Source organism: Balaenoptera physalus (genome assembly GCF_965194825.1).
Source record: "Balaenoptera physalus genome assembly, chromosome: 21".
Classification (NCBI taxonomy): domain Eukaryota; kingdom Metazoa; phylum Chordata; class Mammalia; order Artiodactyla; family Balaenopteridae; genus Balaenoptera; species Balaenoptera physalus.
The window spans coordinates 28,605,428-28,621,641 of NC_138902.1; the positions used below are offsets into that span (position 1 = coordinate 28,605,428).

A 16,214-nucleotide genomic window follows, 5' to 3' on the forward strand; every position below is an offset into this window, starting at 1 on the left:
CATTAAAAATAATTTGGACAATGTGTGTATGTTTTTAATGGGGAAAACATCTTAGATTTAGTGTTACTTTTGTATTTTCCTAATAAAATGAGTTAGCAGCTTTCAATATGCTCCCAGGCTTTGGAAAATATTCATAAAAGTCTATTACACTAGGGACTAACAAAACCTCACATTGGCTTTCTCGTGTGTGGCCCACATCTAGTCCTATGAAAATCACTTTTGCAGCCTTTGTGGAGGAATGGTGCCCACAGAGGGATTTTCTCTTCGCTGGTGAGCCATATTCCCCAAGGGTATCACTGAGCCAGGGACATTTTTCTGTTATTTTCTCAGTATAAGAATTTCCTTACCATGGAGGTAGTATAAATTCACATTTCATAACCACCATATTATCTTCCCAGTCCCAAACACAGACTGGAGCTTTGAATTATCATAAAACTATAATATTCCCCGTATTCAGAGCCTAAAGAAAAGACAAAAGCGTTTTGTCATCTTACTGGCATTTGTCAGTATTTTCTGATATCCCTTTCATGGTGGAAGGAACCCCTTGAGTGCTCTCTTTTAGGTGGGAGACTAGCTTATCAGTCTCTGCTTTAAATGGTCCCAGTATCTTGCTTCTTGTGCACCTGTGGGCACAAAAAACAAAGCTTATAACTGTTAAGGAATATGTTCAGGTCAGATTTCCATCAAAGTGCCTCCAACTGCCATAGTGTTTAAGCATATTCCTTGCAATTCACGCCCTCTTTGTATCTGTTCCATAGGGATTTCACTTTTCTTTCTTTTTTTTTTTTTTTTTGCCAGTATAACTATGCTTTTAAATGTGTTGTTGTTGAGGAGTTTGTAGCAACAGAATTTACTCTTTAGTCTGATTCCATTTAGCGAGAACAAAATATTTCACCCCATTGTGATATTTATTGTAGTGGGTGACAAATTTGAAGGTATAACAGACTTGAAAAATTAATATTATGTTGTATTATATTGGTATAGTTTAAAAATTACTATGATATTAGTATAGAAATTAGAAAAAATAGTTTAGCAGAAGAGAATAGAGACAACACAGTACATGAGAATTTTTTGCATAAAGAGATAATAGTTCATAGATAAATTTGAAAAGAAAAGATGTATTTAATAAGTGGTGACAGACGACCTGCAGTACTTAATTTGTTTAGTAAAGCATGATTCCTAAGTCTCTAATAGAAAACAATTTTCTGAACAAATTAAAGAAAATAAAAATGGATACTTATGTTACACTACATAGAAAAATAATTCAGATATATAAAATGTTTAAATGTGAAAAAATAAAGGAATGAATCATTACAAGACAATCTCGGAGATCACATGAACATTTTAGGGGTGGTCCACTTGAATAATTCTAGAAACTCAGAAAGCATAAAAGAAATGTTAGGCATTTCACAAAATATTTCTTAACAATTAAATGGTTAAAATATATCATGTGTAGTAAATAGACAAACATGACTATCTGGGAAAAAATGTAACACAAAGACAGAAGATATGAATATATGTATGTATGTATATAGATATATGTATTTAAAATGACCTCAGACAGTATTCTTTAAAAATATCTATAATGGGCATGGGAATCATTGAAGTAGTATATAAACATTGTTCAAATTAAAAACAGTCTATATTTTTGTAAATTCTTATTCTGAAGCCATTAAGGTTTTTTTTAAAAAATAAAGTTAAAATGAAAGGGAATTACTTAAAATCTTAATGTCATATGTAAACAAAGATAGTAAATTTTCATCATGAAGTTTAAGTTATGACAAAGGTTGGTCTTTGTTAATGAAATCCCTAAATGACACATTCTTCTTTGAAAAAAAATGAGTTAACACATTTTTGCACACATGTAGCATTAAACTACATTAACAGATTGCTTTCTATTATAGATTTAGGAATCATGCTTTATTAAACAAATTAAAGTGTTTTTAACTAGTATATTGTTGATTTTGTTACATGTGAGAAACAAACTACCTAAGAATAAAGACAGGCGATGATTCTAAAATCTTCTTACTGTGAATTTATGATTTAGAGGGAAAATTTAATGGGAAAATTGAACATGAACTGTAACACCTGCTCAAATATTTGTAATGAAAAATAATGGCCTCAGAAATCAAGGGGTTTTGTTATGAGATTAATATGAATTTAGTGAACTGAAAAAATTAAAATGTTTTTGCCCATTTTCCTTAAACTATATTTTATATAAGCTAAAAAACATCATGGAAACTACGGAGTATTTCAAACAATATTGCTCCTGATGAACTAAATAGTTAGCCTGCTATTTGCATTCTCATTCCTTTCGCTAGAAAATAGCTGCAAGGTTAAGTTAATTTCCATGCTAACCCAAAGTTGGCAGGGTGCCTACTGTTAAATCAGAGTTGACAAGGAAGAGAAATCAGAGAGCTTCAGTTATAACACATTTTGCTATATTTAAAGTCTGACACACATGAATTGAAATATAGCTCATATATTTTGGATGCCAAAGTGTTGTAATATAAACCATTCTTAATAGTCACAAGTACTTTGTGCTTTTGTTAACAAAAATAGAAATTGAGGTAATATATTAAAAACTCAAATAGGAAGTTATCTATTTATGGAACGAGTATATTTGTTTCTTGGATTTGTTGTGAGGCATTCAGAATAGCTTCCCAAATTCTCAGCCTCTACAAATTCAGTTTTTTCTGATGTATAGTTATCTTCTGTGCAGTTGGAGCACAGAACAATAGAGGAGGGAAGACCTCTGTTGAAGCCAAAACTTCCTACGCTGAGGATAAGGAACTAGGAAAAAATTCCTTCAACCAATTATAGCAAAGTGTCGTAGTTGAGCTTTACATTAGCATGTAGAGTCTGGCTGTTGGCTGTGCTGGTGGCCAGTCACCCATGTGATGTGTACTGATTGTGTTGATGCACATGGCGGGGGTGTGGAATTGGAAAACAGGTATAATTCTGTTCAGGCACTCTTGAGAACATGAATAAAGTAAATATCAAGATAGTGATAGATCTATTGCCCTGCCTATACTAATAAACTAATTTTGAGCTCCAGTAAAGAGAGGGTTGGGACAGTATCTTACTGAACAGTTTTCATAAGAGCCAATGTGAGAATCGGACACATATATAATGCTGCACTGCTGTCTCATGGTGCCCTGGGCATTGAGTGTCATTGGCTTGGAACAGTCAGATAGCATTTTTACTTGATAAGAGTAACATACCATCTTTACAGAGAAGCATGAGCAGCCAAAAATAATTGGGAAGTACTTCAAGGGGTGAGACATTCCTCTGTGGTAAGAGTAGGGGCCAAGAAAAATTACGGGTGATTATAGTGTCATTTGTACCCAAAGTGGTGAAGATTAAGAACATTCAAGGTGCCTTTCCCTAATTGGCAGCTTCTAAAGGAATTAGAGGTGAGCATAAAATACTTTCTTGTCTTTTCAGATTTTCTGTTCATGTTTTGGGCTTCACATACCCAATACTTAACTTACGATCTTTCTCTTCAAACCTGCTGCTTCTATTTTTCTCATCTTGATTTTTAAAATGTCAACTCCAGCCTCCAAATTGCTCAGACAAAGAAACCTGTAGTCTTCCTTGACTCCATACTTTCAAACTCCATATCTGATCCATTCTGTTGGCTGTGCATTCTAAATATATCTAGGGGTCTGATAACTTCTGAATAAACCAGAGTTGTCCACTGGAAATATAATGCAAGCCATATATGTAATTTAAAATGTTCTAGTAGCCACACTGAAAAGAGGTGAAATTAATTTTAATGATATATTTTATTTAAGTCAAATGAAAAGTATCTAAAATATCATCTCAACATGTAATCAATTTTAATAAATATTAATGAGGTATTTACTTTTTTTATATTAAGTCTTTGAAATCTGGTGTGTATTTTACAGTTAGAACCCATCTCATTGCAGACCTGCCACATTTCACATGTTCAGTAGCAGCATGAGGCTAGGAGATCTCAAATTGTACACAAGAGCTCCAAATAATAGTTTTCTGAGGTCTCCTTCTACCCTCCCTCTTACAATTTATTCTCAGTGTACTAGCCAGGGTCCTAATACAATCTATAAAACCTATAAAAACAGATCCTTATAAAATATATAAACATAAAATGGCTCACATTCTACATATGCGATGCTTGTTTCTTTAAATATGCAATTTCACATTTTATAAGTGATGGGGCTCAGGACACGCCACCCCAAGATATGTCACCTTGGCATATTGCAAATCTTAAACTGAAGGAGTTTGAGAAAATGGCTGAAGCAAGAAGGTCACTTTGACCTCCCTTCACCTCACTCTTTTTCCCTGAAAGCACAGGATACATCTCCCATGTGAAAAGCATCCTCAGTGTACTAGGAGGAAGGAATACATTTTTATCACCAGAGGTGGGGAATATGGGGGTCACGAAATCTGTACAAACCTTATTAAACCTATCCTTATCTTCCTCGTTACTTCTTCACATTTACTCCCCCAGCCCAGAATTCTGTCACTTCTTCACAAATGTATTGTTTCTTTGTTTAAAAAGTATATAAGCTTCCTGCCCTGGTCACTTCTTTGGGTCTTCATTCTCTTGTGAAGGCTCCCATACACATATAAAAATTTAATAAGATTTGTATGTTTTTCCCCTGTGAATCTGTCTTTATCAATTTAACTTTCAGACCTAGCCAGGAGCCCCAAGAGGGTCTTGGAAAATGTTTTTCTCCTCTACATAATTCACTAGTGCTCACTAATAAATAAAGCTCTATTACTATTTCTCAAATATGTCTGATTTTAACAATTTATTTTCACTGACAGTGTAAGTCATCACTTTCAAGGGGAAAAACTCTAAACAGTGCATAAAACAAGGTAAAACCATTTCATTGTTACAAAACAATGTAAATGAAGAATACATTAACTGGCAATTCTTTTGTCTTTCCAGCTACCTGCCCTGCAACAATGCACCTAAAACTTACAAAAGTTTTAAAGTAATTGAAATAGTTTTGAATTAAAGGCATGGCAACTACATATGTCTAAATCAGATCCTTATAATACTAATTATCAACTTAAGCATCATCTATTAACTTTCTTTTTGTGAATTTGTCCTTTTTTTTTTTTTAAAGATTTAATTTTATTTATTTTTGGCTGCGTTAGGCCTTCATTGCTGCGCGTGGGCTTTCTCTAGTTGCAGTGAGTGGGAGCTACTCTTCGTTGCAGTGCACAGGCTTCTCATTGTGGTGGCTTCTCTTGTTGCAGAGCTCGGGCTCTAGGTGCACGGGCTTCAGTAGTTGTGGTGCGCGGGCTCAGTAGTTGTGGCTCACAGGCTCTAGAGCACAGGCTCAGTAGTTGCGGTGCACGGGCTTAGTTGCTCCATGGCATGTGGGATCTTCCCGGACCAGGGCTTGAACCCGTGTCGCCTGCATTGGCAGGCGGATTCATAACCACTGTGCCACCAGGGAAGTCCTGAGAATTTGTTCCTTTTTAATACTGTCTTACAACCTCTTCCCACACCTCAATATTGTTAAATCATATTTTTTGGTTAACTCAAGAGTCAGTGCTTACATTAATTTGACCTGTAAATATTGATTATCTTTATTGACCACATTTTACTTTTTATTTTTTCCTTGGAAGCTATTAAATGTTTAATATTATTTTATTGGCTTGGTTTTCTATGCACTTCTCGCTATTCATCTTAGAACCACTCTCACATCAAACTACTCTAAAAGTTTTTTTTTTTTTTTTCATATCACAGACCTATCCATCCATTTTTTTTATTTCCTGGAGACCTACCTCCTCCACCCTCTGCCCAATATATGACAAATCTACTATTCTAGTCTTTAGGTATGTTTCTCTGTTATATTTAATCATTCTGAATATTTGCCTCAAATAACATAGAAGTTATATGTATTTTAGCCCTAGGATTTTTGAAAATGTTTCTACTCTATTATCACATTTAAATGATAGCATGGATGGTATGGGATTCTAGATTAAAAATACATTGCTCTAGGGATTTAAACCTTGACGCCACCATTTTCTAGAATCTAATGCTGGTGAGAATTCTTTTTTTTTAAATTGAAGTATAGTTGATTTACAATGTTGTGTTAATTACTGCTGTACAGAAAAGTGATTTAGTTATACATATATATGCATTCCTCTTTTTTTAAATATTGTTTTCCATTATGGTTTATCACAGGGTATTGAATATAGTTCCCTCTGCTATACAGTAGGGCCTTGTTGTTTGTCCATTCTATATATAAAAGCTTACATCTGCTAACCCCAAACTCCCACTCCATTCCTCCCCCAACCCCCTCCCCCTTGGCAGCCACTAGTCTCTTCTCCATGTCTGTGATTCTGTTTCTGTTTCATAGATAGGTTCATTTGTGTCACATTTTAGATTCCACATATAAGTGATATCATATGGTATTTGTCTTTCTCTTTCTGACTTCCTTCACTTAGTATAATAATCTCTAGTTGCAACCATGTTGCTGCAAATGGCATTCTTTCATGTTTCTTTCTATGGCTGAGTAGTATTCTGTTGTATATATGTACCATATCTTCTTTTTTTTTATTTTTTGCCTGTGCCGCGCAGCATGTGGGATCTTACTTTTCCGACTGGGGAACAAACCCATGCACCCTGCAGTGGAAGTGTGGAGTGTTAACCCCTGGACCTCCAGGGAAGTCCCTGTACCATATCTTCTTTATCCATTCATCTGTTGATGACATTTAGGTTGTTTCCGTGTCTTGGCTATTGTGAATAGTGCTGCTATGAACATAGGGGTACATGAATCTTTTTGAATTATAGATTTGGCTGGATATAAGCCCAGGAGTAGGATTGCTGGATCATATGGCAACTCTATGTTTCGTTTTCTGAGGAACCTCCATACTGTTTTCCACAGTGGCTGCACCAACTTACATTCCGAGGCCATCTTGCACCCCATGTTTTGCATATGCTCCCCACCCACCCGCCCTCTGCAAGCCAGTAGGATCTTAAATGTATCTTAAAGGTTTGGAAACTTCACGATTTGTTCGTGAGACAGTCTTTTTCTTGTATTGTCATGGACACTCTTTTGACCCTTTCCATCTGGAGACTTAATTAATGGGAAATAACTGTGTGATTTCTCTCATAATTTCTATACGCCATTTCTTCTCTTCTCTTTCTCTGTAACACATAACAGACAGCTGTTGCACCTCTAGGATATTGATTTTTTTTAAATTAAAATTGGTCATATTTTTATTTTAAAGCGTTTTCTTTTTCTTTGTCCCTTTTTTGTCCTTCTACTGTTTTTTGTTGTGATGTTTTCTTCATCTCTCTAGTTTCTTTTGTCTCTGTGTTTACTAATTTGCACTGTGCCTGGTGCCTCCATGCCTGAACCCCCAGGGGTTCTGCAGAGGGGACAGATTCAGTCATTGTCAATACCCTCCTTCCAACAAAAAGCTGTGGCTTCCTCTCCTCTGCTAAGCAAGGCTCTGTTTTCCTTTCTGCTTTCCACATTCTATAGTTTTACTCAAATAACTTCTTTGCTGTCGTCTCCTCTCACAGTCACATTGGGTGGGTTAATAACTTATTTCTTCTAACTTTTTCCTCCCTTTACTACAGATAAAGACTATGAAGTCATTGTTTATCTGGAAGCTCCTTTTCAATATTTTAATTTTATAACAAAGCACTAAGAAAACATAAACCTAATTTAATTTTTCAGAAGATAAAAATAAGGCAAGAGTTAAATTTTTCCTAAAAAGACCAATAGGCTAAGGATACAAAAACAAGTCAGCAGTTTTAATTTATTTCTCAGGGCAATTTTCAATTTATTGTGTTGTCATTTCGTGATCTATTTTTCTCTGTGTTAAATCCGTGTTTCACAGGCCAGCGGATAGCCTTTTAATTTTTTTCTAATTTTATTTTAATTTTTATTTATTTATTTTTTAATTGAAGTATAGTTGATTTACAAAGTTGTGTTAGTTTCAGTTGTACAGCAAAGATATATATATTCTTTTTCAGATTCTTTTTCACTATAGGTTATTATAAGATACTGAATGTAATTCCCTGTGTTCTACTGTAGGTCCTTGTTGTTTATTTTATATATAGTAGTGTGTCTTGATACTACTTTTATCCAACAGTCACCCTCATAATTTTGCAGCACTTTTGTACATGTGTGAATTCACATCAGGAGTCAGGACCTCCTTCATCATGAGAGGCAGCAATATCTGCCTCTTTTTACACACTCCCATTACACTTCCTCATCCCACTTTATCTAAGTGCTCTCAAAGATGGCTTGAATGACAAACATCGTATCAAACACCCACTATATGTAAGTTAAAATACAAAAAGCTAGTCGACGTTTTTGGTACTGACTGTGTCCTCAGAAGGCATCCTAATACAAGACAGCAGAGATTAGTGCAGAGAATACAGTGTTGGAGACAGACACACTTAGGTTCAAAACTCAACTCTTTCACTTACTGAGAAAGAAATAACTGAAATCTCAGTTTTCTAATTTGTAAAATAAGCATAATAATTTCTACCTCACAGGACATATATGGATTAAATGAAATAGCATAAATAAAATGCAGGGCATAATATATTCATGAAGGTTGACTATATTTACAAAAAACACAAACTATCAGTGGCATAGTTGTGATAAGTTCATTTCTCTCTTACACAAAGTAGAGTATAAGCACCCAGGGCATGGTGATTTAAGAAGTTCCTAGGTACTCACGCCCCTTCCTCAGGAACATTACAGTACTATATATGAAATTTTAAAAGCTATTAACAATTTTTTTACTTTTTCAAATGAATAAATATAATTTTTCTCCTTTCCCGTAGTTCTTGAAATAGACAAACTTCTAGTATCATTCCCCTTAAAGTTACTAAACTATTTCTGCAACTAAGTGAAAAATTAAGACTTGCTTCTGTAATGAATAATTTGTAAAACAATATCTTCCCTTGGGTTTTTTTTTTTTTTTCCAGCCCAGTGTACTGTTTTCCTGTATATTCAGTCACAATAATAGCTGAAGAGAGGCTAGAAAACAAATTTAAATAGTTACCCCAGTTCTGTCTTAAAAACAAAAGGAAACATGAGATTATGGTGAGAAATGTATTCATAAATGACATATTTATACCTGTATCTTATCAATAGAGATGACAGAAAGATATAGAAAGGGATTATAGTTTGCTTGAAACAATTCTAGTGGTCTTTACCCTGAGGGCCACGAGCAACACTAGAGCATTGATATGCCGTGTATGTCCGTAGGCACATTCTGTCTCTAGATTTAATTTTAAAAAATATAATTTATTGCTGAGCACAGTGGTACTCTCATGTTGAAATTTCTCTACAAATTCACCAGTCTATTAAGAGTGTTGCTGTCTACCTGGACGACTCCAGCTGCATATCAAAATCATTGATTAGTTTCCATAGATTTGGCACCTCACTGTAATAAATTTCAAAGTTTATTTTTTTAATCCAAACTTTAAAAATATAACTCAAAGACTAGTTGAAAAAAATGTATTCATAGTTAGAGAATACGTAGAGTCATACTTACATATGTACTTATAATAGGTCATAAGTAAAGTTACATATATATTACTAATTATATATAAGAGCAATACAACTAACATATTCTAGAAACCTGTCTCTCTAGGATGATGGTGAAATATTATTTAGTACTAACCTGAGAAGAACTCTTCTGGTCATGATTGGGATAGTCTTTCTACATCATTCTGCTTTTTATGCTACAACCTCTAAACTCTACTCTGATTTTGAATATTTGGGTTAAATTTATTTCCTTGAATCAGAATGAATTACTAATTGCTAACAGTTCTGTCTTCTGTCTAGAGTTCTTCAAAGCTCATCATTTAAATTATTGAGATGATCTGTCTCAGATAGTCTATTTTATTTTTTAACATCTTTATTAGAGTATCATTGCTTTACAATGGTGTGTTAGCTTCTGCTGTATAACAGAGTGGATCAGCTGTACATATACATACATCCCCATATCTCCTCCCTCTTGTGTCTCCCTCCCACCCTCCCTATTCCACCCCTCTAGGTGGTCACAAAACACCGAGCTGATCTCCCTGTGCTATGTGGCTGCTTCCCACTATCTATTTTACATTTGGTAGTGTATATATGTCCATGCCATTCTCTCACTTCATCCCAGCTTACCCTTTCCACTCCCCGTGTCCTCAAGTCCATTCTCTACGTCTGCGTCTTTATTCCTGTCCTGCCCATAGATTCTTCAGAACCATTTCTTTTTTTTTTTCTTTTCTTTTTTTTTTAGATTCTATATATATGTGTGTTAGCTTACAGTATTTGTTTTTCTCTTTTTGACTTACTTCACTCTGTATCACAGTCCCTAGGTCCATCCACCTCACTACAAATAACTCAACTTCATTTCTTTTTATGGCTGAGTAATGTTCCATTGTATATATGTGCCACATCTTCTTTATCCGTTCATCTGTCGATAGACACTTAGGTTGCTTGCATGTCCTGGCTATTGTAAATAGAGCTGCAGTGAACATTGTGGTACATGAGTCTTTTTGAATTATGGTTTTCTCAGGGTATATGCCCAGTAGTGGGATTGCTGGGTCGTATGGTAGTTCTATTTTTAGTTTTTTAAGGAACCTCCATACTGTTCTCCATAGTGGCTGTATCAATTTACATTCCCACCAACAGTGCAAGAGGGTTCCCTTTTCTCCACACCCTCTCCAGCATTTATTGTTTGTAGATTTTTTGCTAATGGCCATTCTGACTGGTGTGAAGTGATACCTCATTGTAGTTTTGATTTGCATTTCTTTAATGATTAGTGATGTTGAGCATCCTTTCATGTGTTTGTTGGTAATCTGTATATCTTCTTTGGAGAAATGTTGATTTAGGTCTTCTGCCCATTTTGGGATTGGGCTGTTTGTTTTCTTGATATGAGCTGCATGAGCTGCTTGTAAATCTTGGAGATTAATCCTTTGTCAGTTGCTTCATTTGCAAATATTTTCTCTCATTCTGAGGGTTGTCTTTTCATCTTGTTTATGGTTTCCTTTGCTGTGCAAAAGCTTTTAAGTTTCATTAGGTCCCATTTGTTTACTTTTGTTTTTATTTTCATTTCTCTGGGAGGTGGGTCAAAAAGGATCTTGCTGTGATTTATGTCATAGAGTGTTCTGCCTATGTTTTCCTCTAAGAGTTTTATGGTGTCTGGCCTTACGTTTAGGTCTTTAATCCATTTGGAGTTTATTTTTGTGTATGGTGTTAGGGAGTGTTCTAATTTCATTCTTTTACATGTAGCTGTCCAGTTTTCCCAGCACCACTTATTGAAGAGGCTGTCTTTTCTCCATTGTATATTCTTGCCTCCTTTATCAAAGATAAGGTGACCATATGTGCGTGGGTTTATCTCTGGGCTTTCTATCCTGTTCCATTGATCTATATTTCTGTTTTGGTGCCAGTACCATACTCTCTTGATTACTGTAGCTTTGTAGTATAGACTTGCCTCAGATAGTCTTAATCAGCCTTATAAAACTTCCCTATCTGTATGCATTCCTGTAATCACACAACTCTATGTAGTACAGTGGATTTTAGTGAGAATGAGCATACAAAGAGGATATAAAAATGTGCTCTGTCTTTGCAAATGTCTGTGAAGGATGTATAAGCTTTAGAGAGAAATTTTATAAAATTTTATGATTCAAAAAAGGAGCACAGAATGTCTTCCAGAGATCAGTAAAAGTGTTATTGGATAGGATCATATCACAAAGAGAGTGGTAACTTGGGATATGGGTGTGGACAGACTGATACTCATAATTATGTATTGTAGACCCCACTGAGCAAATTCTGAAGGCTAAGTGTGATCCTGATGGGTTTGTGGTCTGAGTCATGGAACTAGTAGCCAAGAAAAACCCCATTTTAGTCCAAATTTCTCAATCAAAAGAGGTGGGTGTTGTTGGGTTGGTTAGATCTGTTGGAAAAGCATGACCCTGGTATAATGAAGCCAAAAAAAATAGATGGTAAGATTTCCAAGAGCTGATGAGATTGTGTGCATTGGACTGTGTGAGAGGGAGAGGAAAGGAGTGTACAGTGGACATGAGACCTGGAGTAAAGAACTTAATTCTGTCACTCTTTTTATACATTACCTACCACTTCAGGTAGAGACATGCTCTGAATATTTGAGAACAGGCAGTCCTCCAAACTGAAACAATTATGCTTTCTACAAAAACCTCTGATTCTTTTTTCCTGGGTGTTTCCTCATGTCCTGCTCTAATAGACCTTAGCATAAATGCAGTGCAATAGGGTGTAATGTACTTGTAAGAAAATAGGCTTGAACCACTGGTTCAAGTGTTGGCTCCATTATATGTTTGCATGATCTGAGGTACATTGTTTAAACTCTCCAAGCTTTAGTTTTCCCATCCTGAAAATACTGATAATAATAGTATCTCTGACATAGGGTTGTTAAAGAAAAATAAATTCCGAAGAATTGCTAAGCAAAATGCTCAATAAATTATAGATATGCAAAATATTTTAGCTACACTTTTTTCATGGTGGGAAGAAAGTTCCAGACCTGGCTATTTGGGAGACAGACATATCATCTTCACCATTTTTATCTCAAAAGGGAGAATTGAATCATATGATATCATGATAGTTCTTTGTGTTTTAAATGTAATTAAACTACGATTCTTAAATTTTTTATTTCATCAAGAGATGAGTGCAGTATTTTATAGTCTAAGATATACAGTGTAAAAACTATGACAAAGCTATAGTTTGTTACTGTGATATCCAGAAATCTCACATACATTAAATAATATTCTGATTCCATATTTTGGGTCATTGATAAATATCCATTTTGATGTATAATCAAAGCATAGAAAAATCATTTTATACTATTTTTACCATTAAGAGAATCTGCTATAGAAAAAAATTCAAAGAGGCTCACTATTGTTTATATTATCTTTCCATTTTATTACACTTTATTGTATAATATTTAGCATACTAAAGAATTATAACTCTCTAAAATAGATATTTTTCTTTACATTTTACTTTCTTGGGTTGTTTTGTAATTTTGCATATGCCTGCATGTATACAAATTGAATATCACAAATTAAGGCACTTTTATAATCCACAATCTGGTTTAGTAATGCCTTCCCAAATGCTCTCGTTACAAATACTTGTCTTGTTCATTCTTGTTATAGCTCTTGAGGAGTTATCCATTCCTACAAATCTTGGTATCAAAAGAAAAATGAATAATAGTAGTAATAACAGTAAATGTTGAAAGTTGGATAAGTAATGATACGCAGTGTGCTGTGTGAAACAACAATGAACTTCGAAAGTGAGATCAAATTTGTATTGGTTTTCTTCACTACTTTACACATGTGATAAGTTGTGGATTTGTGAACAAACCTTAAAGAAACCAAGCCTATGTAAAATATTAAGTAATATGAAATTATTTTTGTTGAAGTTCATAAACTCTGCAGACTGAGGCAACTATCCTTAAACAATTTATTTTAACAAGCATTGAGTGTAGCAGGTTTGTACCATAACATGATACTCCAAATTAAACTTTTGCGTCTCAAGTGACCTTTATAGCAGTTTTACAGTTCATAAATTCTCTACAATCTTGCTCTGTGGAGTAGTTCTAATAAATCTTAATTCTGCTGTAAACATTAGTGCACCTACTAAAATGGCATTTTCAGTCCTAACAAACACAAATGCAGGAATGTGTCTCCTCTGCCATATAGAGAATTTACCATAGAGTTCATGAAATATTAGACATAATTTTGGTAAAGAGAAAAAGCACTACAGATTATTATCATTGCCTTAGGGAAAACAAATAAATCAGATGCTCATTATTTATGTATATTTAAAACAGGTTTAAGAGTCATAAAGTCTACCACGGGGGAAAAAAACCAATTTGTTAATGTTATGAAGATTGGAGATTACATGATGGAGAAAGAAGAATTTAAGATATGAAAGTCTTAACCCCTTATATCCTGTAAACTTTCCGTATTCAGCACATGAGAGGGTTCAGCACGTTGGTTATGTTTGATTAGTGGAATCTCATTCTATTCCTTCCATCAAAATTTGATTCATCTGGAATTTTAAGTTTGAGATTATATTTGGAGAAAATTTGTGGAAATCTCTATGTTGACTAAGTAGAGCATACTCTTTTATATCTGAGCTCCTTGAGACCAGGAGAACAGTGTTGGGTGAAGGCAAATATAAATGCTGAAATTTAATTAACTATCAACTTTACCACTGTGTTCCTTATTACATTTTACAAGACTATTTAAAAAATCAGGACTATAAATAAATATTATTTGATCTTTTCAAACTGTGCTGACGATGTTAATACAGAGAAAATAATTTTTCAAATAGACTAAAAGGGAAAAGCAAATGACTTTGTGTATTTCCTTCTCATTTCTTGTAGGCAGCCCCTCCCCCATCCTTCCTACTTCCTCTTCCCAAACTTCAACTAGAGAGATTGCTGGACTTCTGAATATAGCTTCCATGTCCCTTAACTTATCACCTTTTTCCTTTACCTTTTGCCTGATATTCTAAGAAAATGCCTAAATATAATCGTCTACTTGATTAATTTTCTCTTCGGAATTGTCCATTCGGCTATTTACTCCATCTGTTGAGCTTTAAAAAAATGAAAATTTCAATTCCCAAAACTTATCTGTGTAGGTCCTTTATTATGGGGGAAAATATCCTGTTGCATATCTCCGAAGATATACAGCACATTTATATTTTTTCTCAAGTCTCTGTTAGCTCTATTTATTCCATTCTGTATTAGTTTTTCTGTTGAGATTTTATCTTCTTTTTGTGTTGCTGGTTTTCTTCCTCTGTTGAGGATTTGGGGTTTCTGTTCATACTTGGAATTGAGAATTCCTATTTATCTTCCTATTACGTTTACTTAAGTCTGAATCAGTAACTGAAAGGTAGAACTTGACTCCTGCGTGTGAGAGATCCCCACCCTTTATAGGACCAGCAATTACCTGGAGAATTGTCCTGAATCTTTGGTCCAGTTCCTGTATTTGTGTTATAACTTGGAGATAATTTCATCACTGTTTGCTGCTTAGCGTGGATGTTCCACAGGTGTCCACTTGTGTAATTTCTCATGTTTGTCAAATGTCCTAGCTTGTCTTAATTTACCCTCCACATAATCATGGCAAATTTCTCAGGGCATGAACAACTCTCTCATCCACTGACTCTGGACCTTAAGCTTCCACACATCATTCCTATCTATAAAAACACCCTCACCAGCACTTGTTTTAAACATTTATTTCCTTTGACTTTATTTCTCCATAGATTATATATTGTGGTTTTTCTGCCTTTCAAGGATCCTATACATTTATTTGCTTTAATGACACTATGTCTTTTTCTTCCCCACTCTGTATTGCATTTATCATACTAAAAATTATATTTTCTGTCACACCATGGTATTTGAGGCCTAGGGATGTATGCCCTGTCTTAATGCAACATATTGATTATTTTATAAACTAGCTAATCAGCATGGTAATCTTGATATCACAAATTAGTATAGCAACCTTCTAACCTAAAGTTTTATAATCAGACAATGTGTCTTATTTACTCGGTACCATAGAAACAATGAAAGAGAAAACCAAAGCTCTTTACGCATTGTGAGGACTATTTAATATGGGATACCTGAAGACCAGATCACAGAATAGGCCCTGTAGAAAAGGATTTAGATATTCAATACTATTCATAAAACCTTGTTTTATCTTAGGTTTATTTTAATTATTATTCAAGCACAATCTTTTGCCTGTATACTAGTCTTTAGGAAATGGGCTTTTCTAAAGGAGGACATTACAAATAGTTTCATTAGATAATAAAATTTTTTATTAATGCCATTTAAAATTTTCTCCTACTTAAAAGGGTATTTGACTCATGAAAACGTCATATTGATTAAAATTCATAAGATTTACACTGTCAAAATTAAGGGGATCCATTAGTCTGCATTGTTAAATCATTTCAAGCACTTTTCAATAATTTTACTGTTAATCCAAGAAGTAAATTAATTCAGTATGAGTTATATTTGAAGACTGACTTTTCTTATGTAGAAATAAAAAGTTCAGTGAGGTGTGTGATGGTTTTAAGGATGATTTTTTTCACTGTGAGAAAAATGTAGCCTGTTGATATATTATCATCAAAAGATGTCAAATGGAAAAGTGGAGTCAAATTATACTGAAATTGCTTCTAGTGAACTGATTATTTATGTTGGTACAATGTCTGACC

General features: G+C 34.4%; 1 long non-coding RNA gene across 2 annotated transcripts in view; it reads left to right on the plus strand.

Moving 5' to 3' along the window:
• Nucleotides 1–16,214, plus strand: part of LOC309651652 — a 647,179-nt gene that overhangs the window by 329,690 nt on the left and 301,275 nt on the right. The gene's annotated exons all lie outside the window — the stretch shown is intronic.